At 50.1% G+C, this 25,055-nt stretch overlaps 2 long non-coding RNA genes across 23 annotated transcripts in view; both read right to left on the bottom strand.

The window, feature by feature from the left end:
- Window positions 1-21,731, bottom strand: part of LOC113632103 (uncharacterized) — a 138,848-nt gene extending 117,117 nt beyond the window's left edge. For 3 of the 22 annotated variants that reach the window (XR_003437689.1, XR_003437682.1, XR_003437677.1), the window contains exon 1: window positions 21,341-21,729. This is a non-coding gene — a long non-coding RNA (uncharacterized LOC113632103). Of the gene's footprint in view, window positions 1-21,340 lie in introns of all 22 variants that reach the window. The other 19 variants (XR_003437688.1, XR_003437687.1, XR_003437684.1 and 16 more) reach the window with 13 other exon arrangements.
- On the bottom strand, window positions 16,030-19,127 carry LOC113632104 (uncharacterized). Its single transcript, XR_003437690.1, has 2 exons — window positions 18,168-19,127; window positions 16,030-17,131 (listed from the first exon to the last, which is right to left on the bottom strand). It is a non-coding gene; the product is annotated as an uncharacterized LOC113632104 (long non-coding RNA).
- Window positions 21,732-25,055: the final 3,324 nt, after the last annotated feature.

The following is a 25,055-nucleotide window of genomic DNA, read 5'->3' on the forward strand; positions in this document are numbered from 1 at the left end:
GGATCTGGTTCTTTCAAGCCAGGGCATTTTCTTGCTATTCGGAACCAGCAAAATCCACTGCTCACTGAAATGCCTGTCCCGGAATCCCACAAGTTTGCACATCGAGGTTGTTCATAAAGGACTAAGCAGGTAATTCAAACGAACCCTGTGGTTTGGGAGTCACAGTTTGGGCTGCTTAGGGTTCCATTTTCAAGCTCTTCTTCTGGAAGAGCGTCCGGGGCCACCGTGCTTTTCCTGGATGCCTAACAGAGTGACAAATCCCACGGGAGAGAGTTTAGAAACTGCCAGGTGAAGTGAGAGGGGTGCGGGCCTGGCTGGGTCACAGCTAGGGCGGCCAGGGCTCTTTCCACTGTGGCTCTCCGGAGCGCTGAGCGGAGTCCCCCGGAGGGGATTTCAGCCCTGTGTGGAGCAGCGTCAACCATGGCAGAGTGCGTGTCCTGAGGGCTCTGGGGTGAGGGGCCATACTCATCTGCATATTTATGTCACAGCAGGTCTGATCAGGACACACTTTTCCCTTCCTGCTGAGTTCGCCTCTACTTCTGTTCACTCTTTCACCAGCCACATGACAGCGACACTCATTTCTGGCACCGTCTGGACTCGCCCACCTCCGTGTTCCCACACCTGCTGCCCCCCACAGCTGGACGGCCTTCTGTCATCACCACTGCACATCCAGGTCCAAGTCCACCTGCCTCTCAAGGCCTGGTCCAGGTGCCGCCTCCTTCACAGGCACCGTGGTCTCAGCGTAAGTCATTCTCCCCGCTGACCTCCAGTTCCTGTGGCCCAAAGCCCCCTGCAGCTTAGGCGTGTACCCCTCACTGTAAGTCATTTGCACCAGCATTCTTTTCTGACTGATGGTTGCGTCCTCATCAGAACCTATGGTGCTTAATAAAATATCTGTGGGTTTTCACGTCATTCAAATCTCAGTACTTCCTCATTGCCACCAGAAATATTTCCCATAGTATATTTTGGTGTCCTTTATAATGTAAGATGATGATTGTGTCTGCCCCTCTAAGTACGAAAAACCTTCCATCAATCTGTCCTGGTTATATGCCTTGATTGAGGAGGGATTAAAATTTCATGGTCCCAGTGTCTGCATATGAGGGCATATCAGAGCACGTTCACACAGAAACGTGTGCCCGGGATGGGGCAAGAAGATGGGAACGGACAGAGACCGGGTGAATTTCTTTGGGAGACGGTCTGGAAGTGCTGCCTGGGATCCAAACATAAAACCTGGGTTTAGGAGATACTGTTCCTCAACCTTTGTCTCCTGCATGGACACTCAGCCCCAGAACCTATGACTTCCAAACCACAGGGCTCGCTTTAATCATCTAATTAGTCCTTTATTAAGCACTTCAACGTGCAAATCTGTGAGATTCCAGGGCAGGCAGCTCAGTGAGCAGCGAATTTTGGAGGATCCAAATAGCAAGAAAGTCCTCTGCTTTAAAAGAGCCACATCCAGGGCTTCCCTGGTGGCGCAGTGGTTGAGAGTCCGCCTGACGATGCAGGGGACACGGGTTCGTGCCCCGGTCCGGGAAGATCCCACATGCTGCAGAGCGGCTAGGCCCGTGAGCCATGGCCGCTGAGCCTGCACATCCGGAGCCTGTGCTCCGCAACGGGAGAGGCCACAGCAGTGAGAGGCCCGCGTACCGCAAAAAAAAAAAAAAAAAAAAAAAAAAAAGCCACATCCAACTGGAATATGCCTTATGAAGTGCACGTCTGGGACTGCAGTTACCGACCAGCAGCGCTCAGCCATCCGTCACTGAAAGGGCCTGCCTATTCCTCCAGCTTCTGCTCGTCACCACACAGTTTCCGCATTGACAACTGGCCAAAGGAGCTGGCCACGCCATGGTGGCCCGCGGGGCACGCTGACACGATGTGCACCTGGCACGCAGGTGTTCCCATTAGGTATTGGTGCCACTCAGCCAGTGCACACGAGAGAGAGGGGGAATCCCTCTGCAATCTTCCTGATGCTTGGGTGAGAGAAACTACTTCCACCCCGTGCCCACCCCTCACATGGTCGCAGTCACCCTCCTGACCCACGTGTATAGAGGGGCCCAGGTGTTACCATCTGCTCTGAGTTCTCAAATGTCAAGGGTGACATGGGCGGCCTAGAGTTTCACAACTCAGCCAGTTCTCCCCGCTGCCACTTCTGTCTTGATCGCGGCTTTTGTGTACCCATCTGTGCCGCCCGCCCCCCACGGTCCAGGCCAGTCCTTCCTGGCCACGCACGGCAAGTTTCCGTGCCGAGTGCCTTCTAAGTAGGCTCTGAGTCTCCAGCAGGTCTTCAGTTCTTCCCAGAAAGTCACTTTTCTAAAGCTCCATCATCCTGTTCTCTACTCAAAACCTTTAAGTACTGCGCACACGCGTGGGCACACACACGCTGCCTGCAGGTGAAAGGCCCAGCACGGTGACCTGGCAATCCAGGCTCTAACAAAGCGCCCAGGCTCCTCCTTGCACCCCGGCCAGCCCTGCAGGCACCACGTGCCACTGTGTTCTGCCGCTGACCACACCACTCCTCCCATATGGGGTTCTTTTCCCATTTTAAAATTTCAATCCAAATGTCACCTCTCTTTCAGCCCATACTAACATATTCCTTCTAATCTTCTATAATATTGAAATGTGTTATCCCAAATTGCATTCACTGGAACTCTGGTTCCAAAAAATAAAAGAGAGGGGGGTTTCCCCACCATCTACCACCTACTGCCTATTTTATGCTATTTTGGATATTTACAAAGCATGGCCAAAGGCTCTGAGAAGTCCTGCAGTAAAAAAAAAAAAAAAAAAATCTCTTGGATCAACTTGGATTTTCCCACTCTATCCTTGCCTGTAGGCTCTTGGAGGAGTATATCCTTTATTGTGGTCTACACCCTCACCTCCATGGCCACGTTATGAATGACTTGACCCACAGGTGGCCTGAACGTGAAAGCAGCAGAGAAGAAGTTGTTCTGAAGCCTCTGCTGCCTAGGGGGGCAACTGCAGCCGGATGTTCTGGGTGTTTCACCATCATGTTGTTGCGCTACCAGATTCCAAGGACCGTGCAGCGGGCTGACCTCAGTAGGCGCTCAGTGGTCACAACCCGATCCACGAAATCCAGGAGAACTCACCTGGGAGCCACGGGTTTAGGAGAATTGGGGCAGGAACCTGGGGTGTCATCAGGCCCCCTGGTGCTTTCTTTATAACTTGACAGCAAGTTTGTCCCCAGGTAGGGATGCCTGAGCCTAGTGTCCAGGAGCATCCCTCTGGGGCTCTCTCAGTGCTGGGTGCGGAGGCCACGGTGGTGTCTTCTGCACAGGGAGGACCACAAGGTAGCAGGGCTGTGGGTGCTGAGAGAATCATGAACAGAAAGCACGATTCTCTCAATCTTGAGGGCTCCCCAGGAATGGGTGGGTCAATTGGAAACGTGGTCCAACAGCTCCACCCCCTGGAGTGTGCCTTTTCAGGACAGAGATATAGTCCATCAGCCTCCTGGACTCTTAGTTCTGGAAGGGAACCTGTTTAAAAGAGCACGGCTGAGCCATCCTTTTAGCAGAGCTCCTGGGCCTCCTGCTGGCAGCCTCCTTTCTCTGTGGGCTCTTCCAGCAGAGAGGACACAGCCCAAGCGCAGGGAGTCATGTGGCTGGAGGTTCTTTCACAGGGGCAGAATTTCTCCGCAAATTCTCTCCTCACCCCCTTCCCCTTCATTTCCGTAAGCTGCTTTCAAGCCATGTTTCATAAATCAGGACCTGCTGTTCCATGAAGCAGCCGTGGAGAGGCCACGTCACCACGGACAAGTCCATTTCGCCTCCTGCAGGCCCTGCCTTCCTTCCATCGGGGGCTCCCTGGAACAGGGTGTGCACGACTGCAAACGACAGCTAGGCTCCCAGGACAGCGGCTGGGACCTGTTACTTACGTCCAGGCCCAAATTCAGAACACATGGGGCCCAGGGAACAGGCACGGTCCCTTGTTCAAACACTATTAAGAATTTCAAGATGGTGACAGCAGAGCGTTAAATCAGGCACAGACCTTGTGAACACGGGGACCTGTGTGACGCACAGGTCACACAATCACGTGGTTGGCTCAGCCAATCTCTGCCATGGACCCTGGGGACTAAATGGTCTCACCCTAAGTCTTCACAGTGGTAAGACAGACATCACAGCCTCCCAGGAAGACTTCTTTGAAAGGGGGCCCTCAGGCCGGCCCTCTGGGTGCCCTTAGCAGACCTGACAGCCCCTCTAATCATCTGGTTTGATTCCATCTCCACTTGGTGGGGTCGGCTCTTTCTTATAGATTGTGTCCATACCTGATCGTCATTGATCTGTTTATTTTTGGCCCCAGAAAAATCAGGCTTCTTTTCTACCTTGGTAGCATGTCTACTTTTCCAGGTTCAGGTCAAATGTTGTCAATACACAGATATCCATCTGACCCTGATTCTCCCAGCGCCCATGAGTGTCCCAGGAACTGGCCCGGCCTGGCCTGTGTCCACCTGAGCATCTGTGTTCCATGAGCTGGCTGCCCGCTGGACACGCTTACTCCAAGCTTCCCCCTAGCCCTCTCCTGACATCCTCTCCCCTCTGCTGTGGCTGTTCTGTCCTCCAACTGTGTGCACTGTTCATATGTCCCCATTTATCTGTCCCGACCCCTTCCTGTTTCTGTTTCACATTCTCTAAAAGCAGCGAGCATCCCTCAGCCCTGAAGTCACAGGATGTTTGAAAAGCAGACTGGTTGTGTCAAAGGCCTCAATCCCACATTCCAACCAAAATCACCTATGTCACCCCCTTCTAACTCCCCCAACCTAAAATCTATAAACTTAAAATATATTTTCAGCGGGAAAAAGTGAACTGCTTCGTAAATGGTTCTGGGAAAAATTTCTGGCCATTTAGAGCCAAATTTGACAACCCCCAACACTTCAAATCATAAACAAAAATAAATCCCCATACACTTGGCATTTTGAATCTCGAAAATAAAATTACAAATCACCTGAAGGAAAAACATATGTGAGAATATTTTTGTCATCTAGAGGTGGGAGCGGACCTTCTAGGCAAGCTAAAACCTCGAGGTCAGGAAAATAATAACAGGTTGGACTACGTAAAAATTCAATATTTCTGTAAAAGAAATAAGACACAAGAAACAAAGAAAAATGTCAAGCAACAGACTGGGAAAAAAATACTTGCAGGATATACATCAAAGGTTTAAAATACAGAATATTTGAAGAGCTCTTACAGAATAACAACAAAAATAGGACGGAAGGAAGAAAGGAAGGGAGGGAGGGAGGAAGGGGGAGAAATTAAGAAAAGGAAGGAAGGAAGGGGGGACGAAAGAAAGAAAAGAAAGAAAGAAAGAAAAAGAGGAGGGAAGGAGGGGAAACGGGGCAAAACAGATGAGTAGGCAATTTTTAAAAGAATAATTAGTAAGCCACAGACTTCTCCTTTAAACCAACTCTCCCCAGAACAATCTGCTAGTTTTTACATTTGTTTTTAAAAATCAGCATTTGTGGAGGTTGGGTTTCATCCTTTATATTTTTTGATGCATAGCTACAATTTTATCAGATTTATGCCATAAAACTCTTTAGCAGCGAGGGCAAAATTTAAAGACATCCCTGAATAGAGAGTACCCTGAAGAGAGACCAGTTGTGCACGACTGCAAGGTAAGCTGACCCCAAAAATGAGGCAAAGGGTGTTCCCTAAAGCGTACTAGTCTAAATGTTAAAGGAGATTAATTATGTTAGAGATTACTTATGCCATTACTAAATAAGTACAGAGGGAAAAGACTGGAAGGAAATATGTGTGAACGGGAAGAGCAGAAAGTTCTAGCAATAGGAATGTGGGTGAGCATTACTTTTTTCCCAGTCTTAATTTCTAAAGCCTGCACCTGGTGTCAGGACAGCGGTCTGGGTGCTGCCATGGGGTCCCAGCAGAACCCCTTTTCTGTCCTGGGACAGTCACACAGCACCCCTACCTTCAGGTCACCTTCACCTGGCGCATTTGTATTTTCTTCAGATAGTACCTTAAGGTAATAAGCCATTTACGTCCCACAGACGTAGTATTTTTTCCTAAGCAGTTTTTGCTTTGCTTCAAATCGTGCCCTCAATTTTACAATAAAAGAATTATTTAAAAATGTAAAAGCTGGCACTTGTAGCAAATGGTGGCGAGCAGGGGACCCCGGCGGTAGGTGCATCCCCGGCCCAGCCACAAGGGCATCCCGGCCAGCACATGATGCCCGAGACGGGGGCTGTGTACGTGGGCATCCACCCTGCCGGTGGCCTTCTGTTCTGAGTCTGGGCTCCTGTGGACTTTGAAGTCAAGGTTTCACTTGACGACTACTCATTGCTGAAGGCTCGTCTTGCTGCTAAAATAACTTTCCATGAAATACTCTGAAAGAAGCTTCTTGACTGTAAATGCTCTTATATGATAAGAAATGCCCATGTTTGTGAGTGGTTACATCTTGTGTAACTGATTGCACCAGGTTTTCGAGGTGAAAACTGCTCACTTTTGTCATTTCCCAAACCTGACATTCTTTCACTATAATGTGGCAACTTCTCGGTTCTTTAAACTATTTTTTTCTTTAAGTTCTCATGAATTGATGGTTCCTGTTTTTCTGAACTGCTTGTCAAACCCATGTTTATGTTAGACTCACAGACACCCGTGCTCAATAACTAGGAAATGCGGCAAAAAATCCCCTCAGAAAATGTGGCTTCCCGGGCACTAGGGAGCCCCTGCCCTCGTCCTGTGAATTTGGAGTGATGCCTGTGAACGTGGGCAGAAGGGAAAGGAGCCGGAAAATGACATTGCGGGTGAAAGTTCCGACTGTCGGGGAGGTTCTCGTGTGGGGTTCTCTGCTCACATGGGAACCATGGCTCAGTCGCGGGCCCTTGGGGGGTGACGGCCCCAAACAGCCCCCTATGGGGACACACCCCGTAGGCTATGTGAAGTGATGTGATGTCAATCCCATCACTTACAAAGATGAAGCACGCTTTTCCTTTTCTTTCCTTTTTGACTTTTTATTTAAGCAAATGTAAAGACCAAATCCCGTTTTTGCGCCTTTGCCTTTCGGCAGTTCAGGAAGTGAAAACAAAGCGAGAACATCTTATTTGCTTAAATAAAATCTGATTGCCTGTGTCCATCATCCACTCATCTACTCGTGGGCAGATGCTTCTTGAGGGTTAATCCTCGCTGGGCTGGACGCGGATGGATACCTGCTCCGAGGTGCCTCCTTCAGGACCTTTAAGGATGTGCACCGTATCGTATTCATGTCATAGAGCTGCCATCACAAAATGACTGGGGGGCTCAAAGCACGGAAACGTATTATGTCACACTTCTGAGGGCTAGACGTCGGCGATCAAGGTGTCGCAGGGCCACGCTCCCTCTGAAGGCTCCAGGGAAGCATCTGTTCCGAGCCGCCCTCCTCGTCTCTGGTAGTTCCTGGCCACTTTCACACGGCATCCTCTCTATGTGGGTGTCCTCTATGTGGGTGTCCCAAAAGTCCCCTTCCTATAAGGACGCCAGCCATCGTGGACTAGGGCCCCACCGTACTCCAGGATGACCTCATCTTACCTCACTACATGTGACACGATTTCCAAATAAGGTCTCCTTCTGAGTTACTGGAGGGGTGGGACTTCAACATGTGAACTTGGGGGAGATACAACCCAACCCGTGACACACCCAGAGGCCCTCGACGGTGACTCACAAAGTCGGACTCCTACTCACTTTCGTTATCATTGACTCTGCCCAAATCTTCCCCCAAACTCATTCCCCCGAAAATAAGTCCCCTTCTTAATAAACACCTGTCATGTGCTTCCTCTTCCGTCAGAGTCAATTCTGTGCCGAGAAGGAGTTAAACTAAAGGTATTAAAGAGCGTGGAATTCCCTCCAGCTCAAAATCCTGCTGCTGATTTAAATGGTCCTCGGCAGGAAGGGCCTCTGAGGAAGCCACCGGGCCAGCCTGGCATCTAAAAGAAACAGGGACGGACAGAAGGGCCGGGCCATCCTCTCTCGGCAAAGCTGTCACACACCCTGGGCCTCTGAGTTGCCTTCTGTCTCCTGAGCCCCTGGCTGCTCTGAGGGTAAAATCCAGCTAGTCCCACAGGTCTGGGGGCTGCCATGAGGACAGCTGTCCATGGAGAAGCTGGCGTGGCTGTGGCCTTGGGCGACCGGCTGGCCTGGGACTCCAGCTACCCCACTCGTCAGCTGTGTGACAATGAGAAGCCCACGCACTGCACGGAAGGGCAGCCTCCACTCGCTGCAACTAGAGGAAGCCCGAGCGCAGCAACAAAGACCCAATGCAGCCCAAAATAAAATAATAAATATTAAATTAAAAAATAATAATAAGCCCCTTTCATTCCACTTTACATTGAATCTGTTAAAAAAAAAAAAAAAAAGAAAAAGCAGCACCTCAGAGGGGAAGCAGCGCCTGAGTCAGCACAGTGACTCAGGCGCTCCTTCCCCTCTGAGGAGTGGGGGCCTTCGTTTAGGGGGATTCGGTGAGTGACAGCGTGTGAGACACTGGCCCAGAGCAGGTGCTCGCAGAAAGCCAGCCGTGACTGCTTGGGGAAACTTCTCCCACCACAGGAGCGCTGACTTTCACTAGGCGCAGAGGTTTGCTTAGGAGAATTCTGAGATTAATTCTTTGGAGCCCGCAATCCCCGTCTCCGGATCTGCCTGTTCTGTAAATACAATTTGGTGTCAAGGTGACTCCAGGGGTCTGGGACTCTCATGAAGCACAGGGCATCAGAGTCACTGCTCTCCTTCCTGGTCCTCGGCCGGTTTCCAGATTCTCACCTTGGGGAACGGAGACACAACCCCTGGGAACGTGTCTTAGAGCTGCCCCATCCTGGCAACTCAGCCCTCTGGCTCCCTGGGGCTTCGCTGGGGACCGGAGCCCACACGTGCCTTCCCAGAGTGTGAGGGCCTGCCTGCCTGTCCCCTGGACACCTGGGCAAGCTCAGGGCCTCCCCCGCAGTACAGAGAAGAAGGGGACGTTCAGCCAACCCCGCTAGAACCCTGAGAGCAGGGCTGCTGAGCCCAGCGCCCATAAGCCGATCCTCTCCACACACAAAAGCGGTTGCACAGTCAAAAACGACTGTGATAGCTTTTATGGAAAACAGGAAAGAAAAGAAAAAGGCTCTTTCAACTACGTGCTTATATTTGCATAAAGTCTGGATGGATATGTAAGACGCTAAGAATAGGGTGATGGATGGGGGAGATCAGTGGGAACCAGATGGGAGACCGTGGGAGCAACATGCTTTCCACTGGACAGCCTTTTATAGTTTTATTTCTGAACCTTCTTCGAACACATTAAAGCTGGAAACCTTATTGCCTATTCACCACGTTTGCAGATTAAAAGAGACAACCCATAGGGTCATCTCAAGAGACGCTGAGACACACCAGCTAAACAGCGCCCCCTGTGCACCCCTTTCCGGGTGCCGCCCTCTGGGTGCCCGTGGCCGGAGGGTGCGCCCCTTCACTCACCAACCTCAGAGCACCTGCGAGACTCCCTGCAGCCAGGGGCGAGCTGCCCCAGAAGGGATTACAAAAGAGTCGTCTTTTCTCGGAAATAATGTACTTGAATGATCCTAAAAGCCTTTCATCTGGATGTGCTCTTGGAAAACAGAATCCCTTCTCGAGTGACCGTTCCTGTTCCATCCAAGTGTCCCCCAGTGATGCACTCAGCTGGTGAACACAGAGCAAGTAATGCCCGCTTTGGACCAGCAGACAGAGCCTGGGAGACTCACTTTCTCCCGGGGAAGCTCGTGGTTTGCAGTCACCTCTTGTGCTGCTGGGTGGCAGTCTGCGCTCATTCTGCGTCTCACCTCTCCCTCCGCAGATCTTAACCCTGAGCTGGCACTCCTGGGGACTTCAAAGGGACCGTTCACAGACAGCCACCCGTCTGTCAGGCTGGGCTCAGTGGCTCCAGCTTGAAAGGTAAATCTGAAGCCAATCAAATGCGTCCAACCCACAAACTCTGAGGATGTGACTATGTACAACGACTAAAACAGCAATCATTTGACAACGGAGCAGTCAAATGTTCTGAAAGTTTAAGGTAACTTACTGCTAGCATCTAATTAACAGCTGCCCAAGAGTTAGCAGCCTTGCCATAAGCTCCCCATGCTTGAGGATGAGGGAAAGAAAGAACAGAACGGGAGAGAAGGAGGATGGCTATCCATCCGAAGTCTGGCTGAGTGTCTAAATTATTACTGCCTGCACCACCAGTCTATGGGATCACATCACACATCTGACTGTATGTTCCTCGTCCTTTCATCCACGTGATTGAAACCTGTGCAGCAAGGTAAGCTGTTTGCATTAGGCGAGGTGCCCCGGAATGATAAATGCTGGCAACCTCAAAGACGCTCACTAGCGGAGTGCCACAGGTCTCTGCTCCTGGTCTACACTGATTCAAAAGATCTTCCGGTAAAGAAATAAAAGGGATACCTCTCCAACTGGCAGGTGATGTGAAGCTTTACGTTTTAGTTAGCGAATATATGGGCCAAATCTAGAAGATCAAACTAAGGGGAATGTAAAATTTTACTTCTGTTTAAAAAAATCAAAACTAAGTCAGCACCTCAAATGTAAAATGAGAGAGATGTGGCTTTAAACGTGTCCCCACACACAGAGGCAGGGATGCTTGCGGGTCCAACAGATGGGCGTGTTGGCCCCAGACCTCAGCCTAGTATCCCTCACAAGGGAGAGTATGGTGCTCATGTGTAGAGGATCATCAGAGAACTGCAGTCTGTGCCAAGGAGGGCAGCACAGGGTCACAGTTGCTGCATCTTTCAGGAACCACAGGAGGAGGGAAGAGCTTGAATACAAGTGCTGATGTCCGTGCATGAGGAAGGGCTCTGGCGTGGAAGAAGCTGGGGCTCATGTTACCATTCAACAGTTTGGGAGACAGAATAATTGCTCAATGAAGGCTAATGAATGTGTTGATTTATGACTATAATTATGATCATGACTATGATGGAGTGGCTTCAGGGGCAGAGCTAGGTCCAAAATGTGCAAATACCAGAAAAGAGGCTTTGGATTAAGCTGTGTCTGGAAGGAGAGAAGGGGTTTAAGTATAGATCAGATGACCCCTTATGCCATAAGGTGTCCCCGTCTTACGCAGTGGTCCCCAACCTTTTTGGCACCAGGGACCGGTTTCGTGGAAGACAATTTTTCCAGGGACGGGGTCGGGGGCAGGGATGGTTCAGGCATTAATGCGAGCAATGGGCAGCGACAAATGAAGCTTCGCTCGCTCGCCCAGGTGCTCACCTGCTGTGCGGCCTGATTCCTAACACGCGGTGGACCAGTACTGGTCTGTGGCCTGGGGGTTGGGGACCCCTGCCTCATGGGGCTCACACAGAGGGACTGTGAGGGTGGTGGGAGTGCCCTTCGAACCCAGGGAACTCCCAGTGGCAAATGAAGCATGTCTTTGTGATGATGATGACTCCAAGTTGGGCTTTGAGTACCTGCCATTGTGGGTCCCCTTTTGCCCATATGCTGTACGAGGACCAGAGACGCTCAGTGACTGGCTCCTGGCCACAGAGCTGGTGAGGAGGAGACAGGGCTCCACTCTAGCTGCCAGATCTGCACAGGAAAAGCAAGCAACACACACACACACATACACCCCTACGCCTCTCAGATCTCCGCTCAAACGTCTTCTCATCAGAGGGACAACTAGAGACCACCCCTTATGTGGGAGACACCCTCGCCCAGCACTGCTGTGCCCCCTCCTCACAATCACATTTGTTCATCCCCTGCCTCCATAGGTCCTAAGAAACATTTGCTGAATAATGAGTGCATGAAAGGATGTTGACATGTACACACTACTGTATTGAAAATATGGGGTTGGCCAAAAAGTTCATTCGGGTCTTTCTGTAACGTCTTACAGAAAACCCAAAAGAACTTTTTGGCCAACCCCACAGATAACAAACAAGGACCTACTGTAGAGCACAGGGAACTCTGCTCAATATTCTGTGATGACCTAAATGGGAAACGAATTTGAAAAAGAACAGATACATGTATATGTATAATTGAATCACTTTACTGTATACCTGAAACTAACACAACATTGTTAATCAACTATACTCCAGTATAAAATAAAAATTTAAAAAAAAGGAAAGGATGGACTATTGAATCTCTTTCCCCCAGTGGTCTAGGGCTCCACAGCCATGCTGCCCCTGAGCCTGGAAAAAAAAGCCTGTGGAATTCCTCGGATGCCGAGGTTGGAGTGGATGGACCACTGCTGGGGCCCAAAGAAAGGTCAGGAGTAAATGGCATAAGAATCATCTACGCCTTGATTTAAAAAAAAAAAAGGGAAAATTAAAACAGGTAAATGGCAAAAAGGCATCAATTCCAAGCTAATACTATAAAACACTATGTGTGGCGCTTTTCTAAGAATTTTTCATGAAGGAGCTCCTTTCATCCTCGAAACAATCCTCTGTGCTCATTGCTCCTGCTCCCATTTCACAAATTAGGAAACTGAGGTCAGGAGGCACAGATGACTTGCCAGGCAGTGTGCAGCACACTAATTGGAGGTCCAGCTCCAGCAGCTGCTTCATCATAGTGCCCCACAGCCTCCCCACCGACAGACGGTCCACGAACCGAGCGCAAACGGCACTGGGCCTGGGGGAGCCGCCAGGAGCGAAATCTTGGAATTTGGTGGGGGGGTGCCTCAGGGGAGGGATGGCAGTGCGTCTCAGCCCACGATCCCATACGTGTGCAAGGACATCATCTGTGCCCGAGAGAACGTATGCTGTGCTGAGAGCTGCAAGGCCGGGGACCGAGGTTTGCCATCTTCCCCCCGGGTAGATCATCTCCCCCCTGCTTGCGTGTTTCTTGTCAACGATGGCTGAACACAGTTTAATGCTTCTCTCTTAAAAAGTCAAAAGAGTCAAAAGACACACTTGGGGGATGTGTAGGAGGCCAGTGACAGGAACCACGCCTGAGCTCAGTCCCTGGAATGGCTTCACGCAAACAAAACAAAGGATGCCTATCCCCAAACGGGAAAGTTCACTATCAAACATGCACAGACGGTCAGGCTGTGTGCTCCTCACCTGAGGCCCCTGCACCTCGAAAAAGCCATCAACCCCACTGGCAGAAATGCTCCAGGGGTCAGGCACCCAGCCCCGGCTTCCTCCTGGACAGGTCCCTCAGCTGGGACCCTCGAGCCCCTGAGAGTCACTTGGGGTTTTATCCCCCAGAGATGGGGATACTGAGGCTCACGGCCACTGGTGGCAGAGGTCCAGGCCCCCCACCTGCCCGGCCCACAGCTCCTGGCTGAAGGGTTCTCCACCTGGGAGGGACACCCATCCTCCAGGGGACCTCAGCACACGCGGTGCCCAATTCTGAACTTTCACCCCAGTGCCACATCCTTCCTCAGGGTGACAGCCCGACTCTCAAAGCTGCCCGGATTAGGAAAACAAGCTCTAGATCTGTGCTGTGCAATAGGGTAACCACTAGCCACATGACATTTAAATTAATTGAGAGCTTCCCTGGTGGCACAGTGGTTGGGAGTCCGCCTGCCGATGCAGGGGACACGGGTTCGTGCCCCGGTCCGGGAGGATCCCACATGCCGCGGAGCGGCTGGGCCCATGAGCCATGGCCGCTGAGCCTGCGCGTCCGGAGCCTGTGCTCCGCAACGGGAGAGGCCACAACAGTGAGAGGCCCGCGTACCGCAAAAAAGAAAAAAAAAAAATTAATTGAAATGAAGTAAACATTTAAATTCAGCACCCAGTCACACTAGCCACATGTGGCTGCAGTCACTCATTGGACGGCTTGCCCTGGAGGTTTGGGAAGCCACAGAGGACACCATGTGACTCCCATGGGTCCCCCGAGCATCTTCTGTTTCTTCCCCTCTGTTATCATGGCCAAGACGGAGGCCCAGGTTAGAAGAGGTCCAGCAGCAGGCAGCACAGGCATGCAGAAGTCACTCCCACCGGACACAGCCGAGGGCAGCTACAGGGGCTGGGAGCTCACGCCAAGACCCCAGGAGCGGTGGCACACCTCCAGGCAGGGCTCTGTGGTCAGGCGACAGAGCCCCAGGTCATGCGGGTCCCCATTCGGCTGGAGCAGGACCCTGAGTAGCTCTGGGGCCTCACCTTGACTCCTTCAAGTCTTCAGCGTTGAAGCAGCAGTGCTGGCGGCCGCCTCAGTGGACTCCCCCCACCTCCAGCCCCGGTTTTCTGGAACCGGGTAACCCCAGGATTGTTTGATGATCCCAGGACAAACAGGGATCCCTAATCATGAAAGAATCTGAGTTCCCCAACAGGCAGGTCGAGGGGGTAAAGTAGGGGCAGGGTAAGCTTGGAACAGATTTAACATAATTTAGAGATTTGGAGAATAAAGGAGAGTTCCGGTTTTGATGCCTCAGCATTGGAAGCTGAAACCCTTACCCCCTGAACAAACCCATTGAATGAGTGCAGCAATTACAGGGAGAAAGAGGAAAGGGGAAGTAAAAATGGACACGGGGTAGATGACTCCGCTCTGAGAATCCTCATCTGAAAACCCACATCGTCATTTCCAAAGCTGACTTGAGGCTCACCAGCTATGCACAATAGGCCAGGCCCGCCTGCCACCCTCAGAGGCACTGCCAGGGTCACCCGTAGTCCAAAGGACCACCCACAGTCTAGAGAGCCACCCATAGTCCAGGGGATCACCCACAGTCCCGGGGACCACCCACAGTCCAGACGCCATCCCCCCCCCGCACACCAGGACCGGACCAGCCTCCATTCTCCAGGACGAGGCCCTCCCAGGGCCTTCCTCTGCACTGGGCACACAGAGGACAAGGCCTTGGGCCCATAATGCTCTCAAAATAAAATAGTTTATTTTCACATCAGAAGAAAAACCTGAGTATAATGAAATTGAATATATAATAATAAATCCAGTCTGGACGACGTGCATCTTTGTACCAAGACAGTCATGATACTTTTTTGCATCAGGAAGGGCCCACGAAGGCAAAAGCACCTGAGGGCCATGGAAGTCACTCTGCAGCCCTGAGCCTTTGCCTGTTATACCAGAGATATGAAATGCAGCTGCACACGGAAGGGACCCTGACGACCCTATGGACCCTCCTCGTTGACCCACAGATTGAATTTCTCCACCAGTGATTTCTCCCACCTCTCTCTGCATCATGCAGGTAAACCCACTCCAAAAAGAGTCACATCTCCAGGTAAAGCTCCTGGCCTCCCAAACCTGCTCCATCTGCTGGCTCTGCCAGCCTTAGCACTGGCTTCCTTCCTCCAAATTGTCTTATGGTTTCAAGGAGGCTGCTGGATTTCCAGCCATCACCTCTGCATTCCACAGAGGAGGAAGGAGGGACCTGAGGGGAAAAGGTTAAGCCTCTTAGATGTCAAGGTCCTTTAAGGAGCCTTCCGAAAATCCCCAGCTACCCCACTGCAGACTATGTCTTCCACTGGCTGCCCCATCTATACAGGAGCTGGAGGAAGAAGGCCCTGGGAGGCAGGGCAAGCAAAGCACAGGAGGGGCCTTAGGTCCAAGGTGGGGTAACAGCAGACACTCCTCCTCCCCCCAATCCTTCCTGTCCTCATGCATCCTCCTGGCCCTGATTGTGTCACTAGATAACAGGCAGTTGTGTGGAGTGGAGAATGTGACAGTTTCCCCTTCTCTCGCCTTTGATCAGATTGAGTGATGTGACTAAACTGCAGCCCCTTGAAGCCCAACCTCTTCTACTTCAGCCATTCTGCTCTTCGCTGGAACCCTGCCCAGCCTTTGAAGCCAGGTCTGGGCAGTTTCCCTGCTGCACCCTCAGGACTGGAAGGGCGTGGTCCTGACTCAGGAGGCCGAGTAGCTGGCTGTGAGGAAAGGGGCGAGTCATGAGCCCAGACATAGCTGAGATTCCTGGTGTGTCCCCTAGTGGGGAGGTGGGGGTGGGGGAAGAATGCTCAGCTTGGATTCTCTAATGCGTCTTCCCCAGGCAGGAGGTGCTGTCAGAGGTGAGGCCTCCCCGCTTCCCTGGGCTGGTCTCCTGGGGCATCTATGGCGGTCTGACCTTATTGGACTTATTTATGTCTATTTCACCAGAAAGATATAAATAGGAGAGACCTGTCTGCCGGTTCACATCTCTGGGTCCAAGAACCAGACGGTTGGGTTCGAAGCCAAGCTCCTCTACTTACTAACAGTGTGACCTTACTCACCTCCTTAAACCCTCCTGTGCCCCAAGTTCCTCATCTGGGTGATGGGGACGATACTTGATAGAATCTGCACACTAAGTGAGGTCATATGTACAAAGCTTCCTTAACCACGCCTGCTACCAAGTCAACACTCCAAAAACAAAGCAGTGCTCGAATTATCATTATTTTATTGGGTAAATGAGAAATATTTGCTAAATGCATGAATGAAAAGAAATCCTACTTAGATATAACAAAAAAATCAAACAAGTGATTTCTGTCCCTTTGAATGTCTCCTCCAGTTGTTCAAAGCCCTTGAAGCCGTGGTCTCTTTGTACCCCCCTCCTGATACTTCCAGTGAGAGCAACGTGTTATTTCATGTCTGCTTTTTGCCCCTCTCATATCCTTTCTCCCCTGCTTCCTGTGTTGTCAACAACCCCTGTTGTCAGGGGCAGCAATGTGCCCAGTTAAAAAACAACATTTCCCAGGATCCTCTACAGATAGGGGGCCAAAGACTTAGGCAGAAAGGGTTCCTTGGGGATTCTAGGAAGGCTCTTTAAAGGAGCCTGACATCTAGGGTTCTTAGCCTTTTGCCCCCACCTCCTTCCTTCCTCCTGTGTGGAATGCAGAGGTGATGGCTGGAGCTCTAGCAGCCTTAATAAAACCATAAGACAATTTTGAGGAAGGAAGCCAATGCTAAGGATGGTAGAGAAGAGAGATGAATGAACTGACTGCCCTTTGACCTTCACCCTGGACAGACAGCTTGCTTTGTCTTTTTCTACCTGAGAGAAAGTAAATCTAACACTTGCTGGAGGTACTGTTACCTTGTAATTTCCCTTTATACCCCTTTATATCCAGCTGAACTGATAGAAACCCAAGCATCCCTCTCACACTCTGTAAATGATTTGTCCAGTGAGAATAGCTAAAATGATACATTTCTGCCATCATTAAAAATTCCAATGTTTTAAGTATGACACACTTTTGAAAGGACAGGGCGGCTAGAAGGGCTAAAAGTCCCTGCAGCAGAAGTCTTTCCTTGCAGGATAATCAATCCTGAAAGCAAAAGATAGGCAAGAAAACTGTAATGGATAAGACTGGCCATCACTGTTAGCTTTTCCAATTATACAAGATGCAATAAAACCAGCTTTTGTTGTTGTTGTTGTTGTTGAATCAGAGTAATCCTCTGAGAACAGCCAAGCATCCCACCCACCCCTCCTTCCTGTGGCCTCGACTTCCTTCTGATCTGTTGTCTGTCGGCTTCTCCCTGCCTGAGCTCTGTGGTCTAACCAGAACCCTCCTGAGTCTGGTAGGAGCCCAAACCCTGCCCCGCAGCACCGCCCCGCCCACGGCGCTGGGCAGAGGGTCCTCTGGCTCATGGCACAAGTGGCAGCTGCAGGGAAAAACTCCCCACAAGGTGACGCCATTTGAGACTGACATACACGCTGGAGCCAGTGCCCAGGATGCAAAGCCTAAACTCAGAAAGGAGATGGACAGTGCACCTGGCGCCTTACTTTGACGGGGCCGTTCTGGAGAGGGCAGACGGAGCAAAAGGACACACTTCTCTTGGACCCCTGCAGAATGACTGTAAAGATCTGGCTTTTGAGACTTGAATACCTCCAGAATCAACAAGGAAAGGTCCTGTTATGTTCCCCCGGGTTTTAGTTTTAAGTGTGTCTTACTTAATATTTTCAATATGAGTCAGTTCCATATACTATGATGATTTTCAAATAACCAGAAGTTGACTGTAGCTGACTTTAAGACAGGAAGCACGAGTACAGAATCCAGCTGCTTCCACCCCGGGGGCAGGTCTGAATTCAGTGGTCCTGTATTTTCTGGCTCGTGACCTCTGTCTGCTGGATGATGAACTCTCCTGGGCCCCTGCTTTTCCTGACTCTCCTCTCCTGATGGGGGTAAGGGGCTCTCCCGTCACCAGTGCGCTCCCTGAAGCAATTGCTCTGCCTGATACGCCCGCCTGGGAATCCTGGACCTCCAGTGAGTTGAGTAACTGGCCATCCTTTCTACCTTCCAGGGTGGGTATGTGTGTATGTTGGGAGGAGGGGGTTAAAGGTAATATACAGAAAGTTACTACCATATGGTTGGAGCTGAATGAAATGGGAGCTGTTCTCACTGTGATGATGTGAAGGGTAAGTATGATGACGATGATGGTCATGATGATGGTCGTGACATCTAGAACCCCAGGTATTCCTGGAGAGAACCAAGAAGCACTTCCCATTCACCTAATCAATAAATATCCTGCAAATACAGAACATGCCATGTAATTCATGACACAGACAGGATCTTACTTCGGGGGCATGAGAGCCAATTCCTTCTGGATTCCCAGGGTTCAGGGCCCAGGGAGAGATGGAAAGGCGTGTGGGTATATTTCTAAATCACTGAATGTGTACTTAATGGCTGTTGAGTCTCCTTGTAACTTGTGTGCCAATTATCACTGATTTTTACAAGGCCCCTCGAGGGTGGTGCTATTATATTCCCATTTCATGATGATGAAGGTTGGACACCAAGAAGTTAAGAAACTTGCCCAAACTGCCAAACAGAGGGACACACACACACACACACACACACACCCCTATCGAGTACCATGGAAACCCCGTGGCAGGAGGTAATGAGAGCCCAGGTCGGGGTGTTGACTAGGAGTGCAGAGCGGGGGACCAGGCCAGCAAGCCATAGCCAGTCCCCAGGCTGAGGATGCCACGACCATAGGGCACCGGGCGACTTCCAAATGTCATCAAACTCTCAGCATTTGTTTGTTTGTTTGTTTGCTTTTGACATAGATGTCCTTTTAAAACGTCTGCTCAGTTTCTATCGTAGAATGTTTCCCTCTTTACTCCCTGCCTGCATCCACACTTAGAATCAGCATCTTTGGGTAGTTAGAAACACATGACCACGCAGCAAATCACGTTACTAAATGCTCTCTTTTCAGACCTAGCCATGGCCTTATTTCTGACCTTTTTAAATGACTCTTTCTCCTGATTACAGAAATGATAACAGCAGTTCATCACAGGCTCATGTCTCATGGGTAAGAGACCAGTGGACCTCTAGCAACCATACAACTGCCTGACTTCTACAGGACAGAATCAACGTCTAGGATAAAATCAGCCGCTTCAAAGCCACTTCCCAACAGTGCTTATCCGGGAGGATTTAAAGACAGTGATAAACACAAGTTTGATACCTGGTGTGGTCTCTGAAACGGGGACAGAAGAAAGTGCAGGCAGACATGGAACACAGAGGCACCTCCTAAGGCATTTCTCCTCTTACGGGCTCTTCTCTCCATGAAGATGGCATTTCTCTGAGCGCTTATGAAGATGACTCACCAAGAAAAGGACACCGGGCAGGTCTCCCACCTTGGAAACCCCTGGTCTCTGCCTGGCTGGGGTCCCAAGTTGACACTTGCATGGCTGTGGCTCACGCTTTGGAAACACCGCTGATCCCACTGGAATCGCAGGATCTTGCTTGAAAATGTCAAGACACTACCTCGGGGAGCCCAGATACCTTTAGGGTACAGGTAAGCAGAGAAGCTAGCAGAGCTAACGTTGAGGGGGTCCCTTCTGAGTCCAGACCCTCTTCTACGCACTTGGCAGACGCTGGTTCTCTGAGTCCTCCCAGGCGTCCCCTGAAACGGGTGGTGTCACGCACGGTCTGGAAGCCCAAGGCTATCAGAGCCTTGAGACATGAGGGTTCATCAGGGCCTGTGACCCAAAGAATACGGGATCCCTAACAACAGTCATCAGAACACAAGAAATCAGTCCCGGGCAGGTCAGCAGAACTGAGTGGGGGGGATGGATTCAAACAGGCCTGCACTGGGCCCTTGAGCTGCTAGCCGGCAACCCAATCATTAATTTTTTTAAAATTTTCTTAATAGTTTTCTCATTTTATAGATAAGAAGGATAAAACCGGAGGGAGGTTTTCTTCCTCGGAATCCCGCTCTCGGATTTTAAGCTGACAATCTTCCCACACCACGTGTCACCTGCAGAACTTGGGCTTTGAAGCTCACATGGTGACCGCCTCTCCCACTGGGTCCCTCGGCCAGGACAGCTTCAGCCCTGGGCCACGCCAGCCTCTCATAAACTCTGGATTTTTAATTGAACCAACCGTATACTCAACCAATCCGGTCATGGCATAACCTAAAAACCATCAACGTCAGCCAAAGGAGATGGTCCGGCACAGGGAACCCCTCCAGCCACACATGGCAGAACTGGGACCGAAGCTGGAGACGTCACCAAAACAGGGGAGGCATCCAAAGTTGGTTTTAACGGAAGACGCAACAGCTGAATCCTCCTAGAGGGGGCCCGCCAGCCACCACACGGGTGCTGGGGGCAAGTCGAATGTTCTCTCAGCTGCTCCAATTTTAGAAATCAGATGCTGACTCATTATTAACCCAGGAAGCCCACACACTCAAATGACTGTACTGAAAAAGCTCTGTCATACCCTGCTTACTGATGTGCAAATTTTTAAGCAAATTTGAAAATTGTTTACCATAAGGTATTTATGACATTTTAACCGTTTCATTTACAGTAACCAGACGACATTCGAAAAAAAAAAAAAGTTTCCTGTATCTTACTTGACAGTAAAGCTAAGCTTTATCAGAATGTTAACAGCTTGAGAAACACATACTGAGGTCAAGGCAGGTCTCAGAACCACTCAATTCCCCCTTCCTCACCCCCTGCCCCCAGTCCGCGGCATCATTTTCTTTCTGATTTTACTATTGTGTGTGACTTTCAGTGTTAAGGAAAGGCGAAAGACACCAGATAAGCTCCTGGAATCTTTCTCATGCTCCTAGAGAGAAAAGCCAAAATTCTGCCTCTTTATTGTAGTTCTTGCACTAAACGTGGGCAGCTCAGACCACGCGGCCAGAAATTGCTCAGAAGCTGTCTTTCCTCCACCTCTGAGAAGCGGAAGCCAGCCCGGCCTCAGCACCCCTGAGTTAGTCACCCACCTCCACCTCTGAACTTCCCTTCGGCTCCACAGAGGAGTCTCAAACAGCTTTTAAACCAGCCAAGCATCACTGTCTCCTCGGTAATACAGGATGAACGTTCTCACAATGAACCGCTAAGAAACTCCAAACAATCAGGCTCACAGACAGTAGCTCCAGGGACAGGGCAGAGAGCCACCTTTCTAAAGCCAAAGATCTTCAACGTCTGAACGAAACACAGTATCCGCTCCAAGACCCCCTCAGCTTTCCTAGAGCTGAGACTCTGAGGCAAAGTGCAGAAATGAACATGAAAGTGACAGAAACCTACTCACCAGGGAGAAGCCGTGGGCTCCACCTTCCCAGGACCAGGCTGTGAAGATGTGAAAACAGATGCTGGCTCGGGCACAGCCCGCCTGGAATGTCAGTTTGAAACTTAAAAAGCAACGACCATACAGTCAGTTATTTCCCTCCATTCCCAATGATGTCCACACGATTGAGACTCAAAAAAAAAGGCGCACACCTCAATCTTCATTCTCATTGGAACGAGATGACTCATGCTGACTCACAGCCACCACTTCCTCTCCCGACATTCTCTTCATACTTGTGAGCTGGGCTGGTCCCGTTCCCAGGGTCTTTGCAGCCCTTCCTGGAAGAACAGCCTTCCTGACCCCGGCGAGCAGACCCGGCCACTGCCCTACATGTAGCCCTGGGAGCCTACACTAGGGAAATGCTTTATTTAGGAGATCTGGGAACAGCTGAAATAGAAAATGCATGAACTTCCTATGCATTTGAACCTCCGATAGACACTGAAATTTTGTAACGGACTGCAAAACTCCTGCAACTAAACTGCTCTTTCAGAGCATTTCAGGGGGAGAGAGGAATGAGGTATTATCTTCTTCTACCAGGAGGTTAGTTTGCCCTTAGTCATGCTTATTTCAGTGCATGTTTTCTCCTGCACCTCTTCCTCTGATAGAGTAATAAATCACGGGCTCTAAAATCATGATCTCTTCAAAGCTATTTATTAAGACGTTGGATGCCCTGTTTTTAGGATTAAGTGATGTACAAAATCTCTTCAGTCCATCTTTCAGGCTTCAAGACCAGATTTGAATATTCAAGTCCCAAGGGATGAAATGAAAGTAGAACCCTGGCAATTTTAAAAACCGTTGATGAATGTTTCCATGCAAGAACGGAGACCAGCTTCAGCCTCCCAGTTTTCTTTGGAATGATCCCGAGGGTGGGGCGGCTTTCCACAGCTTCCCACATTTTTAAATTATGAGAGGCAACGGAAGAGCAGACTCTGTGTGATGTTGAGCAACCAGGAAGCGTGGCTGTGGCTGCCATCAGGCCCACCCTGGTTTCTGGAGGGTGACCCACAAAAGACCACGGGTGAACACTGGTGCCCTTCACCCTTTCTAACTTAGTACCTATCACCGTGCAGGCCACACTCTGATACCCCGAAAGCACAGAGGGCAAATGAGGAAATGATGCTCTGGAAGAGGACGGAAGACCCAGGCCAGCGGCATCTGTGTGCACCCGGGAGGGGTCAGGAAACCTATTCTCCATTTACAGCTGGATTCATTTTAGGGAAATGATACTTGTTCATGACTCTAGATCGCAGTTCTTTCAACAGGACAATCGGGGCATTTTCTATCAGACAACACCAAGTGCTTTGAGGTCCCTGTGAAAGTTGCAGTATATTAGTCAACTGGCCAAATATTCGTGTTTCTGGCAGTGTTTTGATTTTTTTCCAGGAGAGTGGAAAGCCTGTTGGTCTTCTGGAATTTCAGAACAGCTATGTTGTGCAATTCGTTGCAGTGTGTTTTCTTTGGGGGGAGAGTGGGAATGGGGGTGGGTGCGGTGGGCTTGTGAGAAGCCTGTCCTAAAGGGACACATCTTAGGACATGAGGGTCTAGCAGCCCCACGAGAAGCAGGCATTGATGCCAGGAGGCTGTGAGTGCTATTGAAGCAGGGATTATGAATTGTTATTTTTGTGCTATATGTAGAAAGCCAGCCTCTACTTATGAAGACTTGTATTAGGTCAACTCATTAATCCCTGGGGGAACTGAAAAATTATTAATTGAAAATAAAACACCAGGAATGAATTAAAGAAATGTGAAATAGTTGGGAAAGGTAGGCTCCAAGGGACAGCCACTCCCTCCTGCCGGAAGTGCCCTACCAGAGGCGTCATTGCTTTACCAGTGGTTTCTTCCTTAGCCACGCTGTTTCAGTGAAGCTTCCGGAGTCCTCCAGGGCAAGGCCTCCTCTTATAGCAGGAGCCTTGATCCACCAATGTGGAAGGACAGTGGAACTGTGTTCTCCATGTAGTGTTGCATCGGATAATCCCAGGAATACTGTGTCCATTCCTGACTGCCCCTCCTTCCAAAGCTCTTCTCATCCGGGCCAGGAAGTGGGAAAGGGTACCGGTGTGAGAAGGGGCTGCCATCAATACATTCATAAATAAATCATTTATTAAGGCAAATCAGCACCACCTCCCATGATTGTTAATACGGAATGTTCTAGAGAGGATTCACTCTGCATAGTTCAACAGAAAGGACCCAATGATGCCATTTTAAACGTGGCTACACGGAAACACGTTTTAAACATCGGCATGCTTTTTCCCCAATGAAAATAGCACTGGAAGAATTTGGGTTTCCATGACTTAGGAAAATAAACAAGTTTCACTCCTAAAGACAGCGAACGGTCTGAAGACAGTGCACACTAGCATTGTCACAGGATTCTTACAAATACTGACGGCTCACATGTAAGAGTATTTAAGATGTGCCAGTCAGTCTCCTAAACACACACAGGTATTATGACCTCTGATCCTTCAAATAGCCCTATGAGGAAGGTAGCGACACCATCCCCACATCTAGCAAGGACTCCGAGGCACAGAGAAGGCCAGGAGCCTGCCCAGGGCTGCAGAGCCCAGATGTGAACCCAGGCCACAGGGATTCCCGGGAAGGACTTTTTAAAAACCTTTGCCCATACATCCCCTTATCGCATGATGTGTTCTCCCAAATTCTGCAGATATGTGTAAGGTAGACGTATTTTCTATTCTTTAGAGAAGTGGATAAAAACCCTAGCCTTGAAGTTCCCTACCCCTTAAGATGGTAACAATTCTCATTAATGGAAAGAGTCAATTAGAATTATCCACTGACACTTCCCAAAGGGTCCCATGAAGTGCACGTGCCAAGACGGTGCTCGCCCCACATGAGACACGAGGGTGGCAGGGAATATCCTCAGCGGTCCTCCTTTCACTTGACTAACGGATCTCATCACCACCCTCCTTTGAGGGAGAAGATCCGTCCCTCATTTCAAAGCGAGCCCCTCCCCCTCTCGCCACCTCACTTCTTCTCCAGGATTTTGCTCCTAATCACATATAGGCCCTCTCCCTCCATCATCCTTAACCTTTTCCTGTCCACGGGCCTAAACACAGGCCCAAGTCTCCTCCGTCTGCAAAACACCCTCCCTGGCCTTTGACGCTGTGACGCAGACCCCATGGATGCCCCCATGTTCATTCCATCCCTCCCTGTTGGCAGCAGTCTTGATGTTTGGTTGGAATGGACTCCACCACCCATACCCAAGGGAGAAATTTGATTGGATGAAGCAAAACAGGAGAATCCCACTGCAACTGATTCTGGGATGGGCTCCCGGGCCCATGTCAATTAGGGCATCACTACTTTTAGCCATGGTAATGGGCTCAAGGGTATTGCCATTGCCTCAGGGATGACAGAGAAGAATGCACAGAACTAAAGAGTCTCATTCTTGCTTTTAAGTTTCAAAAGTCGAGGACAGGGTATTATGAAGAGAGAAGCAAAGACTGTAGGAGTGGGTGAAGCCAGGTAACAATACACAGCTGTGCATGTTGTATACTGCACAACCCCACAGGGTAAGTTCCCCTATAAGTGGCAGGGCTGGTCACAGTACCAGGTGATACCTCTCCAAGACCTCTCTATGATCCCACAGGCTGGGCAATGAAGAGAGCTGGGGGAAAGGAACAGAGAAAAGAGTGTGAACCCCGCCCCCAACCCCAATGGCTTGGGACAG

This window comes from Aethalodelphis obliquidens, unplaced genomic scaffold (genome assembly GCF_003676395.1).
Source record: "Aethalodelphis obliquidens isolate GAN/ISIS:26980383/991018 unplaced genomic scaffold, ASM367639v1 scaffold35, whole genome shotgun sequence".
NCBI lineage: Eukaryota > Metazoa > Chordata > Mammalia > Artiodactyla > Delphinidae > Aethalodelphis > Aethalodelphis obliquidens.